Here is a 9,573-nt window from a genome sequence, read left to right on the forward strand (position 1 = left end):
GGTCCTGGGAACTGCCTAAGGACTAAAGGTATTACCAGACATTTTACACTCTAGATTACAAAGGAAATTAAAAGTTGTCAGATTCGGAAAAATTATTTTAACATACTGTACTTTTAGATGCTGCTACCATATATTCCACCCAAATAAGACAAGTTATAGCATGCTTGAATACTATTTACCAATGACTAAATAATTTGTAAATGTGCAGTCTGTAGTATGGATGTTATAATTTACTGTCTTTATATCCTCTACATCTGTACAGTACTAAGGGACTGTTATCCCCAGTCCTTATACTTAATTTGATTTTATTTTAATCCAAAGTGCTTGGGGATTGCATTAATGGTTTAGGGGTTTATGTCACAGGCACAAGGAACAGAGTTTTCTCACCTTTAAGGAAAGCATGGCAAAGCTTATAAAGGCCCCAATGGTCATTAGCCTAGTATATACCTATGAACCAAAGTACACTAGTTTAAGTGATTTAATCAGATATACACAGCAAATATAAGTAATAACTTCACAAAAGTGCTGATCTTCTTCTGCCTAACAGGGGGAATGAACAGGCCAGCTAGTCATGGAGGGCTGATGGTTGCAGATGTAGAGAATAAAAAATAGCAGGTGTTGCACTTCACAAACATCATCTTCTTTCTGTTCATCTTAAACACTGACAAACACCTCCTATGACATCATTATTGTAATATATTCACAAATAAAATAGATTATTAGGAGAAACGGAGAAAAATAAAATATCAGAAAAGAAAGGGCAATGTATTTTTAGTAAACAAAGTGTTCCCTCTCAGTTACAGCACAGTCAATAGTGAAGTACAATGGTGTCTCAATGGAGGGTTAGCACATTATTAACGAAGTCCATCCTTATAACTTAGTCTGCACCTGCTGCTTCAAGGAAACGATAGCAAGAAGCGAGAAAGTAATACTGTCCCCTTTATCACTGACAAGAATCGAGAAAGTAATACTGTCCCCTTTATCACTGATAAGCTTGCAGTAAAGCTATATGCCATAAAAACATTAAGGGGATCCAGAAACATCCACTTCCTTTTCATAATAGTTAATTCAGGTCATAAATGAGCCTGTATGTCAGGTCACCAACTCTCTGTTAGCTTTGGATTTGTTCGGCCATGCTTAGAAAAAACATATATTGAAGTTTTACTTAAGACGAAAGTAAGATATTAACCAGGGAACTACTAGTCACTTTATTCTCCTCTGTGTTTGGAAATTCTTTGAGTTCCACCTCAAAGACAGAGTAACGTCCAACTTGAAAACATTCTCACCTCAAGAACCAATGCTAGTTGATTACATTCAGGAGAGTTTGTAAGCCTGACAAATTGATGAACATTCCTCCTCACATCAGCATTAATTGTGGATATGGCCAACCTGGTATTGAAAAAGATTTTTAACTCAATCCTCATGATATATATTTTCATAAGTTAATAGTTACAGACACTGGGCCTAACTGCCTTGTCTAGGTTAGGAAAAAATTAAAAAGAAAAGCCCAGAAATTGAGCATTCTGGCAGTCTTCTCAAATGTATTAACAGTTCATAGGATACTATACAGTAACCACTATTTCCCTTCTCTATGAAATAATTGTACCCCATAATCTCTAGAAGTAAATTACATTAGCCTGTTTGCTACTGACGAACAAACAAGACATGGACACTACCTATCCAAAAAGGCACTCGCTCTTCCTTTATTATTCCTTTGGTCATTACCAAGGAATGACCACTCAGAGACAGAATCATGACAAACCAGGCACAGCATTATTATCATATGACCTGGACTGCCCATGGTCACTGCAGTACCAGGGAAAAGAACACTGGTGAAAAATGTCAATTATATTTTTTTCTTTCTTTTTCACATGGTTTGCACCTTTGTAAAGTTATATTTAAACTCTGTGAATTCTGCAATACCTGTGATGGCTGTGACCTGAGAATGTGTGACATTTTCTCTTTAAAATAAAAAGAAGGAACAAAAAAGATATGAAAGGAAAAGAATGCTATGAAACTTGAAGGTGAAATGCAAACTGTAATTACTTGCGTTTTATGTGTCAGCATACTTCTCAACTGTCCAGATTTTTACAGAATATCCAGATTTTGGTTCATATTTTTGGTTTGCTCCTCATAAAATTTGTGGTTTTCTGGCAAATTAATGGGATGATCTGAGGACTGACGTCACTAAATAATGACATACATTTTAGTTTCAGACTTCTAATCCTTCAGAAAATGTATGTTAAAACAAACTCTGTTACTCTAGCAACCTTCTAAGAGCAAAATTTAAAATATGTCCCTATTTTGGGGTCTTTGTCCCCCCCATGTTGTTGGGCTTTGTCCCAATTTCTTGCACTAACAGGTTGAGAGGTATGTGTGTCATGAAGGACATTACTGCTTGTATATAATAAAGTCATAATAGGAGGATGGAGTGAGGAAGGCAAAAGTGGCCATTGGGAATGCAATTGCAAGACTTTGCAGCTACTGGTCTTCAAGCAAAACATGTTTTCATTGTATGTGGGGTATCTGAATATAAACAAAGATCTGGTTTACTGTCAGTTCATCTTCCTTCTACATAGTAGCAAAGAACTAATGCCATCTGATGTGATGTAAGTATACCTGCTTTTCTGTAGGAACAGGATAATAAACAGAGATGTTTATATCTAGAAATGAGACTGTATTGTCTTTGCTTGGGAGATCTTGGTGGCACATCTATGAAGGTATGCATTTTGAATTTTGCCTTCTATACTTTACAGACTTAGAACAGTTATAGCCTTCTGTCATGATTTGTGGCAGTGGTAGCTTTTCAATAACTCCAGTGCCAGTCTCATCTTCAGGAAATTGCAGTTGAACTTATTTAGACAGTAAGCTTTTTTATCAAAGGTGTGTGTATATACAATCTTATCCTTAATGTAAATTTTACAGAGGATTAGTTTTACACAGAAATTATTTTAATTTTTAGTAAGAGACATCAACGGTATTTGTTTAGCTACAGATCAGACTCTTCTTTAAATATTCCTGTTTGTACAGCTATTATTTTTACATTTTCTGTACATTGTCTTAGCTTCTGCATATTTAATCTGTACCACCACTGTTTTCTTTATTGTCTAAGTAAAGGTTTGTTTATTCACTTTTAAGATCTTGTGGCTGTCATTTATTATTTTGTATCCATTGTTATTTATTACTATGAAGGGTGTAATTATTATTACTGTGCGTGTGTGTGTGTGTGTGTGTGTGTGTGTGTGTGTGTGTGTGTGTGTGTGTGTGTGTGTGTGTGTATCTGTTTAAGAGACACTGGCAGACAGTGTGGTTTGTTATGGATGTTGGAAGTCCATGTTGAAGAGACCTGTCCACTTTCCCTTCATGCTCTTTGGGGCACAGTTACATGTGAGAAACTGGTTATTGAATCAGATTTGTTGAAAATTTTCTTTACTCTTACGTGTTGGTAGCAGAGTATAACTTGAGAGACTGACCCTCTGCCAGACCTTTTTAGGACAGTGCAGGAGATCTAAGGACTGTAGCCCCTATCCTTTACATACTCAAATGGTACTCTTGTTGGGTGTGGTGGGATATAACCCCTCCAGCCAGCCTGGTCCTTTACATATGGATAGGAAGAGATGCCACCCATCACATTTTGCCTGACAGTGGTGAGATTCAAATCCCATTCTTCTGCCCTTCTGCAAAACTGGGGGCAGTGGTAGGTTTTCAAACCAATGTCAGACTGTTTTTTTTTAAGATAAACGTTGCAAAGGTGCCATTAATCACATTTTGTTAGCAGTTGGTGAGGGAACTGGAACAGAAATTATTCAGGCGGCAAATTTTTTTTTTCCAAAAGTGTTTATATACCCCCCTCATCCTGCATGTAAGATATACAGAGGTTCAGTTTTGCACAGGTTATTTTAATTTTGTGTTAGACTAACTTAGGTCCAAGCAAAAATGAGCTCTTCTTACAACTACACTACACTAAAATGTCACTGTCACAACAGACTACAGGGAGTAGACAAGAAGGAATAAAAAGGACTGATATATCCATAGAGGAGATGGTGGCAGTTCTGTGAAAAGCTGGAGACAGTCTAGCAGGAGACAAGGGTGTACACGAGGCAGATAAAGGACAACCTGTTCAATCCCAGGAGGAGATTGAAACAACTGGAATTACAGAGACTGTCGCTGGAGATGAGACATCTGAAACTCAAATCAGATCAGAAATGCAGCAGATGAGACAAAAAAGAAAGAAAACTATCACCAGCATGAAAAAGAGATGATGCTCCTTTGTCAGACACATGTGAGTTGTCAGGAGGAGCAAGGTTAAACCCTGGAAGCCCATGTCAGTATGCAACTTTTCCAGAGTATAAAGTGGGTGATGATTTTGATAATTTTATATTGCCTTCTGACTGAGAGTGTTATCTTGCCAAACTGACCAAGGGCAGTGGTTGAGGTTTTAACTCCATTGCTCTTGGATAAAGCAACGTAGGCAGTTTCTAAACTTAGTGATGCTGATTGTTTCAATTATGATAGAGTTAAAGAATGTTTATTTTCATGTTTTAAATTGACACTTGTAAGGTACAGAAAAAGTTAAAGAGTAAAGAGGAAAGACAAATAACAGTGTATCTGAATACATTGCAAAAATCAATACCTTTTTCACAAATAGGAAAGTGGATTTAAAGTCACCACATTAGACATTCTTGCAGATCTTTTGGTTAAGGAACAAATCCTCAGTTGTCTGCCTGAGGACATGAGGATGTAGTTTGCAGACTGGGAGTGTCACACTACTAAAGAGATTGGAGGAAGAGCACTTCTACCTGGCAGAATATAACTTTCAGGATGAGGGGTGACTGGACTGTATGAGTTCAAAGAAGTTATGGCGTCAGCCTAAGCCATTGCAGAAGGTTGCACAGAAAAAGAAAGAAGCCATGCATTTGGATGCATGACCAAGTTTTTGAGTTAAATGTACAAGATGTAATCAAAATGGGTATGCATAGTCTCACTACCCACTGATGCAGGATGACGTAAAAAGATTTCAGAAAGCACCAAGCAGGATGAGCACTACTACAGTACTGGGTTGGCTAGACACAACAACTACACCCAACTATCATAAAAATCTGTAACTTATACTGGTAAAAGGGAAAGAGGCCATTACCAAGAGGGATACAGCATCAGATATAACAATAGATAAGCCCTCAGTGGTCAAAAAGGAGAAATACATTCCTGGGTAGAGATTTCCAGTTACAGTTTCTGGAAGGATACATTTTCAGGTACATTTGATCAAAGCTTATAAGGACCAGGAAAGGGACAAGGGAGAATAGAGGTGGCTATGTCTGAGGATATCCATCCCTCCTAATGAACGAACAAAGAATGACCATTTGTGCATGATGTTACTACACACAGGGACGGCAGTAACAGAAGACTTAACTGGGGGTGCACTATCAGCCAAGGCTGGCGATATGCCTACTTTATAGGAGGTGCTGGTCAGAAGCAATGAAATGGAATCTGAGCCATGCAGAGGAAAGGTACTAGACTTCCCTTGGAAGGAGTTACTTCAAGGGGAGAGGTAGGTGGCATAAATAATGCAGAATTTGAAGCACCACCAGCAGAAGGTACTAGTATTGCTTTAGAAGGGAGAAGAGAGGGTCACCAAAAAGGAGTTCATGCAGGCTCAGCCAAGGAGGCTTCTGATACTCAAGGGCAGGGGAAATCCAAATACTGGGACAATGACTTGCTGTGGAAGGAATGCATGGACAGCTAAAGTTATTATTAATACAGCAAATGCTGGTACCCAGGGCCTACCGACAGACACTTCTGGCCAAACCCCATGATATACCTTTTGCAGAACAACTCAGCATAAATCCTAGTATAAATAACTTGTGTGGAATTTTTATGCACCGGGGATTACAGAAGATGTAACTGGGTACTACAGGACCTGTGAGCATCACCAAAATGCTGACAAGGATGGGGACAAAATCAAGAGTATTTTGATGCTTTTTCCTGTTACTGGAGAAGCCTTCAGAGGGTAGTTATGGATACTGTGTGATCTATGAGTACCCCAGATTCCACAGGTAAGAAATGTATCTTGTTAGTAATCAGTCATGTCACTGGATACCCAGAGGTAGTAACTCTATCTTCTGTTGAAGCAGAGAAGGTTTAAAGTGCTTTTCTAGACATTTTAGCAGGGTATGTTTTCCTGCAAAAGTGTGAACATCATGCCAGACTTTCTGTCCTATTTGTGGAAGCATTGTGAAGTAAAGCATTTAAAGGCTACCCCCTGTCATCCACAAAACAGTGATCAGTGGGAAGGTTAAATTCTACAGTGAAGACTATGTTGAGGACATTTAAAGACCATGTCAATAGGGAATGGGAAAAACATCTACCCATCTCCTGTTTACATACAGGCAAGTTCTCTAGGAATCCACAGGTTTTCCACACTTTGAGCAGCTATATGTTCACAAGGTGAGGGAGGGCTCAGGTTTTAATTCATGATGAGCAGAAAGGTGTGCATGATTCCCACAAGCATTCTGTTGTGGACTAAATCTTAAACATCAGGATTAGGGTTAATAGGCTCATGGGAATGGCTCAGGAGTAGCTAGCACAAGCACAACAGCAGCAAGAAGTCTGGAGTGGCAAAGCAGGTAGAGGCAGAGGCAAAGAGTACTTTGCTGAACTCCAGGTGATGGTGATTATTCACGATGAGCACAGCACACTGCAGGTAGTCTGGAGGGGGCTTTCATTCTATTGTGAAGAAGGCTGGTGATGTTAACTGTATAGTACAGTTGATAGGCAAGAGACAGAAGTAGAAAATCTGACATGTAAACATTGTAAAGTCATATCATGCCAGGGAAGTTCGGGTACTTATATCTGCAGCGGGTTGCGGGAGGAATTAGACAGAGCTGTGGTAGATCTCCTTGATAAAGCACTATCTGGCACCTCAGTGGATGAGGTGGCCACATCACAACAACTCCTAGCCACTTACAGAAAGTCTGAGTGGTATTGAAGAAATCAGTGGACATGTTTACTGGCAAGTCAATTGTACCAACCTCATGGAGCAAAGCATGGGAACAGGACTTCAGTGGCCCATCAAACAACTCACTTACCTAATGCCTGAAAAAGTTAGGCAAACACTGAAATAAAAACTGTAGAACAGTTTTAACCTGAGAGAAATCCAGGAGTTCAAAAGTCCCTGGGCCTCATCAGAGGTGCTAGTGCCAAAGACAGATGGCAGCACAATGTTCAGTGGACTACAGAAAACTGAAAAGTCACACAGAGGCAGTTGCTTACCCCATACCCAACACTGATAAAGCCTTAGAGCAGCTGGATGGGACTAAGTATCTAACCACTACTGACCTCACCAACGACTTCTGGCAGATACATTTTAGACTTACAGCCAGGTGACAGAGGTCAACATTTCTCACCCCATTTGGGTTATATGAATTTACAAAAATGACCTTTGAATGATGAATGTCTTAGCACCTTTACTAAGGCTGGTAGATCACATCCTATCTGGAACTGGAGATTATGCAGTCGCTTATCTTGATGATATTCGCATCTACAGTTGGTCATAGGTAAAACATGTTCAGCATGTTAGGAGATGTTGGGCAGGAGTGACATCAAGTCCAGCAAGAGAAAGGAAAGTATGACAGAAGTATTTTAACTGGGCATAGAGAAGGTGGTGGAATAATTAGGCCTGAACCTACCAAGGGCAAAGTTATTCAGTCATGATCTACCCCTACTGCAAAGAAACTGGTGAGGGAGTTCTTAGGGACAGGGGTTATTATAGGAAGTTTGTTTTCTACTACATTGTGGTATGGTTCCACTTGAAAACATCAAAATTCCAAAACATCGAATGTCATATGGTCGAGACCATATCATCAATATTTCGGAACATCGAAGCTTTAAAGTGAAACCAAAAAAAAAAAAACTTTTAAAACAAGTGAATGCAGGGGGGCAAGCCCCCCTGCACCCCCCATGTGGGGGGCTGCGCCCCCACACACACCCTGCTTTAATATACCAACTTCGAGATCGCACTACAGTGGGGTAAAGGGAAATCTCCATTTTAGCGCTAAATGCAGTCGCACTAAATGGGAGATTTCCCGTACCCAGTCTGCAGTGCCATCACAGAGATGGCACATTCACAGACACAGTGTGTAGGGCACCTTGCTGCCCTGCAGAAACACTAGCTTTTTCCTTTTTTTACTTACCTTTTTCTTCCCCTTGACAACATCGATGTTCTAAACACTCGATGATATGGTCTCGACCACATGAATTTCGATGGTTTAGAATTTCGATGTTTTCAAGGGGAACCTGTGGTATAATAGCTACTTCCCTTAAAAAACTTACCAGGAAAAACAAACCAGACAAGGTGGTGTTGACTCCCACCTGTGAGCTATTAGCAGGCATTTCAAATGCTCAAGGATTTGCATGCGTTCTCCTGTACTACCCTGTCCTAATTAGAGTCAATAATTCACTGTGGAGTAGAGACTTCCAGTTATGCGGTGGGAGATGCATTTAGACAGGTTTCCTCAGAAGGAAACGAGCATCTGAGCTTTAGACTTCAACACAAGGAGGTATTTTATGCAGTCATAGAAAAGGTGTGGCTAAACATAGTCTGGAATCTGCCTGTATGGTAGAAAGCTCATAGTGGTAAAAAAAAAAAAACACAGTCATTTACGATGCCTACTTAGAACAAGTGGGTAGAATGGAAAGTTCTTAGATGGAGTTTAACCTTCATCACCAGCATCATCATTAAACCCCTTCTTCCCATTTTTCTACAAGAGGTCTTGAGGCAATGATGTTTTGTCAAGAAGTGGTGGTACTGTTAATGTCAATGCAGATTATCTGCCCAAAAAAGAGAACAAGATAATGCACTAGAAGAATGTTCCTTCATCTCAAGCTCCATTTCTTGAGGACTGCCTCAAAAAGACTTGTTTAAGATTCTTATTTGGGGAAGAGTTGTGATACCAGGGCAGAGAAAAACTGATTTAAAAATGAGGTATTGCCACCTTTGTAAACATATATTTAAGCTCTTTGAACACTGTGGTCTGTGAATGTATGGCATGGTCACTATAAAGTAAAAGATGGAAAACAATGAGTGATTTCTTCCTTTTCCTGTGCTGGAAGGACTTAATTGCTTGTGTATTAAGTCACACAGAGTTTGAAGAAAAGTAGCCATGAGAAAAAAAATTAAAAGACTCTTCAATGAAGACAGCTGTTGGTGTTCAACAGACCACAGTTTTCCAATACCTAATTCAATCTGCCATAATGTAATATTTTCTTTTGGAAGAGAATGCTGAGCCGTGATTTATATATGTGGAATAGAAACTAGTATAAAGTCAGCTAGTCTGCTTAGGAGGTATGGGTTACATATTTATGAAGGCTTGTTTGTTGAATTATACCTTGCATTCCTTTACCAACTTAAAATATTTAGGTCCATTATTTCAACAGTAAGAACCAGCTATGTTATTTATTTAGCTGTATATCAGAGTATTCTTTAAGTATTCCTGTCCTTATATATGTGCATCACCTTGAACTCTGCATATTTAATTTGTATCAGCATTGTTTTCTTTATTGTTTAAGTAAAATTTT

At 39.2% G+C, this 9,573-nt stretch overlaps 1 protein-coding gene across 3 annotated transcripts in view; it reads right to left on the reverse strand.

Annotated features, from left to right (window-relative positions):
- Positions 1-9,573, reverse strand: part of ADAP1 (ArfGAP with dual PH domains 1) — a 1,397,730-nt gene that overhangs the window by 1,173,591 nt on the left and 214,566 nt on the right. The gene's annotated exons all lie outside the window — the stretch shown is intronic.

Source organism: Protopterus annectens, chromosome 12.part0 (assembly GCF_019279795.1).
Source record: "Protopterus annectens isolate FY-2018-M chromosome 12.part0, PAN1.0, whole genome shotgun sequence".
NCBI lineage: Eukaryota > Metazoa > Chordata > Ceratodontiformes > Protopteridae > Protopterus > Protopterus annectens.